Source organism: Alligator sinensis, unplaced genomic scaffold (genome assembly GCF_000455745.1).
Source record: "Alligator sinensis unplaced genomic scaffold, ASM45574v1 scaffold352_1, whole genome shotgun sequence".
In the NCBI taxonomy this organism is placed as follows: domain Eukaryota; kingdom Metazoa; phylum Chordata; order Crocodylia; family Alligatoridae; genus Alligator; species Alligator sinensis.
The window spans coordinates 516747-523013 of NW_005842223.1; the positions used below are offsets into that span (position 1 = coordinate 516747).

Here is a 6267-nt window from a genome sequence, read left to right on the forward strand (position 1 = left end):
CAGGGATGTTAAAGAATCAGTACCTACACAAAGCCTTAGAGTCACATATTGCAGGCAAAAACAATTCAACTCAGCAAACCTGAGGTGAGAGGGCCTTTGTCCTCACCACCAACCACGTAAAGAATGCAAATGTTACTAAACTGTTGGGCAATGTTTCATATAATGATTGATAAGTAATTTTGTCCTTCACCAGGCACATGGCTAGTTGCTCCTGTTTAATTGCACTTTCTGAGTTATTCAAACTATGTGCAATAGCACCTCTGATTTAGAAGATGAAAGGCTAGAGTTACCTATTCCCCAAGGAGTGTAGAATTTTCAAATGGCCACTCATGCACATGAGTCATCCAGCCCTCTGGATTTCAAAGATGAGCATTATGGATTAGTTCTCCCCAGGTATATACATTTGTTCAATTATTGGAAGCAGCTCTTGCATCAGAAAACACACAGACAGATCCTCAACTAATGTTCCTCTTTGAACAGGGGAATGGAGGGAAATGTTGCCCTCCTTTTGAATGGGGAAGGATTCCATGGGTCGTTTTTACTGTTGCTGCACAGCCAGAGGTCTGCTGCTTTAGATTATATGCTTGTCTCATATCATAACTGAACAAGTCCTAGTCAGTCCTTGACTGGGAGACCCTTATAGAATGCCTCAGATTTCAAGAGAGCATGGGGTTGGATACACCAGAACATCAGATCCCCTAGAGAGAAATTCCCATTCAGACAACTTCCTTGATATTTCTTCTAGTTATTCTTCCCTTCTAGTAGCCCTGAAGGCAATCTCTGAAACCTTCCCAATTCTGATAGCCCATCATAGTCCTTGTTCCTTTTTCTCTCCCTTGGGCCAATTTGTTCTGATTCACTGGTGCTTCTGCATCGTTTCCTGATCTATGAAGGATGAATCCAAAGAATCCAAGCATCCTGCCTTTGCTAAGACACTGTTTCATGCTGTTGTTCCTAGAACATGAGTACTGAACTCCATTCATGGGTCTTGTCCACATTCTTCTGGTAATGAATCAGATTAAAACTATTTTCACTTCCTCCCTGCCTTTACAAGCTCTGTACTTTCAGGCAGAGTTAGTCATTAAGGCCAGGTACAGATATTATGCTTTTACTGGTTTAAGTGAACAGAAACCAGTCTATGCCCATAATAGAACAGAGGTTCAGCACATACACTGGCTTAAAAATGATGGAACCCAGTCTAAGATTTATGCCTCCCTCCCACCACTACCAAAGGGCCAATGTATATTCTGTTCACTACCAACTGAATGTCCGTACCTAGCTTAAGTGCTGTAGAGACAGTAGGAGAGTCAACATTTAGTTGCTGTTTTGGGTGCACAGCCCTAAACTAGCAAATGCACATAGTAATAGACTCACAAACTCCATTATCCAAGGAACCAGACTGAACTGTAGCTTCTCACTCTAGACTGGATCCTTCCCCTGGCATACAAAACTCAATCCAGTGCAAGCAGCAGAGAGGAACAGGAATTAAAGAAAATTCTGAAAGAGAGATGAGAGATAACACCACTCAATTTGTGTCAGAGAAGTGTCACAAAGACTCCATAAAAGTGAAATGACACTATGCTTTCTGAGAGGCTGTAAATCTCACACACACTTACCCCATTTGTTGTGAGCACTGCAGAAATTACTCTTCCATAAACATAGAACTTGTAGGGAGAAAATGCAAATACAACACTGATCATATGTGGCATGACAGATGCATTAATCCTTGTATGCTTAAATAGGCCACAAACGCCACCAGAGCAATAACAGCTATGACAGTTATACCTTTGAAGGCAATGCATTGTCTTATAACGGCACAAATTGCATCCATGAACATAATTTCAACAAGTTTGGGTAGAAAGTATGTGGGATGTGTAAGAGATTCTCTGATTCACATATGGCCTGCCATGTATAATATGGCAATGAAAAGTGGTATTTTCCAGGACTAGAATTGCCAGTTCTACTGGGAATTTTAAATAACAGAGAAACTATAGTTCAAGAAAACATTAGTTTTGAAGTGTTCATTATGCAACTGGAAAAAATCTTTATTATACATAAAATGTAAAATAATTATAGCCCATACTTCCTCCCCTCAAGTACATTGAGGAGGGGTTTTTTAAATGGTAAAACTATCTTAGAGAACCTGCTATTTCTCACCTGTCTACCCTGAGCAGAATGGATGCATGCTTAGACTTCATCATGGCCATCTAACCAACAGGAAGGATTTTCTGGATTTCACATAGCCTTCAGTGAGATAATAGCTTCAGTGGAGGATTCAGATCCTCTATAATATCTTTTTTACTGACAAAAATAGGAACTTACTCTTCAAAATTGAAGGCTTCTTATCCAGGGGTACAGTTTTCATATAATCCTCAAAATCCAATTGTAATATGAATTCTTTAGTGATGCTACCACAGGGAGAACTTATATGCAAACTACTTAGGCATTTGCAGATGTCCTCCCTAAAAATCTCTTTGCTCAGTGAAAGATAATGCTTCTTAAATGTTCCATCAGAGTTAGTGTTATTCAACAGTATGATCTCAGTTCCTAAATTACTAGGTTTTTGAAAACTGTACCTTGAGTAGTAACATGAGAATGGCATGAACCTGTTTAGAAACAGAATAAATGGCAAAATATTCAGTCCTTACAGGTTTTCATATACCATCCCATAGGTTTAAGTGGTTACCTCATCCAGGATAAAAGTCCATTTGATGATGTGACACTGTACTGTCAGAACTAGATAGTGACTAAAAAACCAGCAGAGTGGAGTATCTGATTTTTGGTCTGAAGTGAAAGAGTACATTACGGAGAATGATAATGTAATTCACTAACCTGCATAAAGAGAATAGTATAGTAGAAGACTGCAGAGACAGAATGGGAGCCAGGGGCTTAAAAGATACTTTTTAAAATATATATTGCTGTGCTTTAATGAAATGAAAAAGACATACATTAAGAATTCATTGTACTGCAGAGGACAAAATGTTCATACTTGGTTACCTAAAGATAGATAATTTCATAAAAAACCCTGATTTTTACATGCCATGTATACAGCTTGCTGGAAAAAAATCAGGAGAGTTTGACCCAAATAAGAACCTGTCGTTAAACAGGTAGGTCGTTAAGTGAGGAGTACCTGTAATATGCTATTGCTTTTACTTGCAAATATAACCATGTGAACAAAAAGACATCTGGCTTAGATTGTTGAGTTCAGGGGTGTCAAATATCCAGCCTTCAGGGCTCCTACAGGGACCAGAGTTTTAGCAGTGAAACAAGCAGTGGTTGCACTAGCTCCAGTGACTGAGCCAATAGAGTGTGTGGGGATTAATATCACCACCACTTGCCCCACTGCCAAAATCCTGGATATGAATCCCCACTGGGGATTTTTTTGGCAGCAGTGGAGCGGGCGACGGTAATGTTAACCCATGCAACTCCCTGAGCTGACAGCTACTCAGGCAGCCATGGGCATAGGCACCAAGTACATGGGAAGAGGATAGGGTTACCACCCATCCCTAATTGGACAGGACAGTTCTGAAATGGGAATATCAAGTCCCGGCCCTGGGCTGCATGACTTTGGGACAGCATTTGTACTAGATTCCCAGTATCATGCAGGGATCCAGGTTTTCTGTTCACTGAGGAAAAATGTGAGAAATGGGAGGTTTCCCCTTGCAGGATGGGAGACTTCAAGCCAGCAAGGGACTGTAGAGATGCAGAGGGTGCCACATGCATGTACCCACACACACATGCACATGGCCAGGAATATAGCTCCAGGCAGCTGTGGATAGCAGCTCCCCCAGCTGCCTGCAGGTAAGTCAGAGGAGGGGCAGCAGATTGAGGCCTGCACAGTGAGGGAGGGAGTGGGGTAGGGGCTGGGCCTGGGGGTGCTGCCCAGTCAGAGCAGTTCATGGGGCCGAGGGTCTGTGGTGGGCCAGTAGGGGGTGGTCCTGCGCTAAGCCACCCACCTCACTGCGTCCGACCACCTTCCAGATTCCAAGTGCCTCCCTGGGGGTGCCTCACATCTGGCCGACCCCCTTCCTGAAGTACACCCACTAGTCTGGGGGTACAGCTGCCACCACCCAGGGACGGGCTTGATTATGGCATGATGACCCCTGGGAAACACAGGCCTAGTAGCCCTCAAGGGTACTTGACTCAGTTCAAGAACTTGGGATGCTTCCCTCAGTCAGAAGCACACATAGTGGTCTCCTTTAGTCAGTTGAACTAAGGGGACCCCAAGGCATAATCTAGGCTCACTCCCAATCAGTCTCCCATGCTAGGTACAAAGGAGAACTTTACTGGTTACAAGGAGTTGGGTTGGAATACGGTACAGAGTTGAGTAGTGTCAGAGAAATCCCATAGAGCAACAGGGTGGCTGGAGTAGCCTTTGATCACATATGAGTTACTGCAAGCTATATATATCGAGTTAGATCTCAGGTAGCTTACTCATAAGTATCATCCAGAGGCAGGTGGAGATTCCCTCTGGAGGCAGGCAGTTCCTTGATCATGAGTTTTGAGAGAGAGAGCAAGTTTCAGATGGTCCAGCCCCTCTCTTTCTCTGAGTTTTTCCCATGGCTGCTACCCCCTCCTCCCAGGCAGTCCTTAACTTATATAGCCCTTATGACTTCATTTACCTGGTCCAATGGAGGCCAGCATCTGTTGGCTGTCAGTCAACCAATTTGAACTGCACCACTGGTTGCTGGGCAGACTGGCAGTCTCTAGCCCACCAGGGAGCCCAAGCCCCTCACCCAGGTATTCAATGCCAGTCACATAGAGGGAACAGGTTTCCCCCCTCATTCAGGAATGTATCCAGCTCAGGTTACCTAAAGAGATAGGGTAAGGTGTGTACCCTCTACAGGGCCCATCCTAACCAAATTGTCACAAAGCAGAGTTTTGGGGGAGAAACAGAGGTAGCCTTCTGCCACAGGGTCAGGGTAGGGAGCAGGATAGAGCCATGGGCATCTCATTTGAGGGGGGAGGGGGAAGCTCCCTGCCACTGCACACACTCCTACAGAGGGGGAAATGGGGGGCATGTGCCCCCCAGATTTGTGCACAGGGTGGTGGTGGATGCAGTCTGCCCACTGTGCACTCGGGGCTCCCCACCCTGCTGCTCTTCCCCCAAGAGCACTGCACCAGCTACACTATGGTGAAGCACACCCTGCCCACCCAGCAGCAACAGAGGTGGCGGTGTGGAGTTGTGCCCCCCACTGCTGCCCGATGGGCAGGGGTTACCTCACCATGGCAACACAGCTGATGCAGGGCTTGGGGGGTGGGGGAAGGCAGCAGGGAGCCCAAAGCCCATAGCAGGCATCCCACATCCACATCTGCCCCTGCGGGCTCCATTTGCTCTGCTCTGTCAGTGCCACCAGGAAAGGGGTGGGGGCACCATTTTAAGCCCCCCCAGCAAAAATAAAAGTTGGCACCAATGGCCGAGGGTGTTAACATCATCCTGCTCACCCCATTACTGGAGGTAGGTCCCTACTCTGGCCCGTGAGGAGCCCCATAGTCCTCATTCAGCCCATGGGGCCAAATGAGTTTGACACTCCTGATTTAATCTCTCAAGGAGATCTTTATTTCTGCTGTTATTTTACAATTAATGTCAATTTCCCCAGCATATTTGGAGAGAGAGAGATTACTTAATTTAGATTATCATCTTTGATGATATATGAAAAGAAAAGAAAAAACTTCTTGCTAAAGAAAATTTAGTAGGAAATGAATGGCCTGCACAGATGCTTGTGTGTTGCACCTGTTTTCGTGTCCTTTTGATGGTGGTATGAAGGCATCCCATATAGAAAACACAGAATGGTGGATTACATTCTGCAAGACTGGCTACCCTCTGGGAGAAAGAATTCCCTCATCTGGTATTTAGTTCATAAAATAGAGAGTAATGCCATTCTTCTTGCAGCTCAAACACTACAACAGACTAGTGTCCTAACAGACCTCTAATTAAAAGAATCAACTTGACCTCTCTGGGTATACCATCAAAGAACAACCAGGGGAGACTCAGAGCAGAGCTCATGATACCTTGGTTAATAAGGCAAAAATGTTCAGGGAATCCCCCAAATGTAAGAAATGCTTGGCTCCCCCCTTGTTTTAACTCTGGGTATAAAAGAGATTGACCTACATCAGTTTCTGTTAAAAGATTGTACTTTTCCCCTTACATCGAAGTGCAGCTATCTCATTAAGCATCAGGGCAAAAGCAGAATAAGATAAATTTTGGGATAACAGATGATGTTTCTTCAGAAATCCTCTCATTGAAGTTATTAAGAGCAGCAGGAA

At 44.6% G+C, this 6267-nt stretch overlaps 1 long non-coding RNA gene across 2 annotated transcripts in view; it reads right to left on the reverse strand.

Moving 5' to 3' along the window:
- The window catches only part of LOC102374826, a 27332-nt gene that overhangs the window by 11104 nt on the left and 9961 nt on the right, over positions 1–6267 (reverse strand). Inside the window, exon 2 of one of the 2 annotated variants that reach the window (XR_001358295.2) lies at positions 1375–1497. The exons of the other annotated variant lie outside the window; for it this stretch is intronic. This is a non-coding gene — a long non-coding RNA (uncharacterized LOC102374826). The remainder of the gene's footprint in view (positions 1–1374; positions 1498–6267) is intronic. 2 annotated transcript variants of the gene reach the window in all.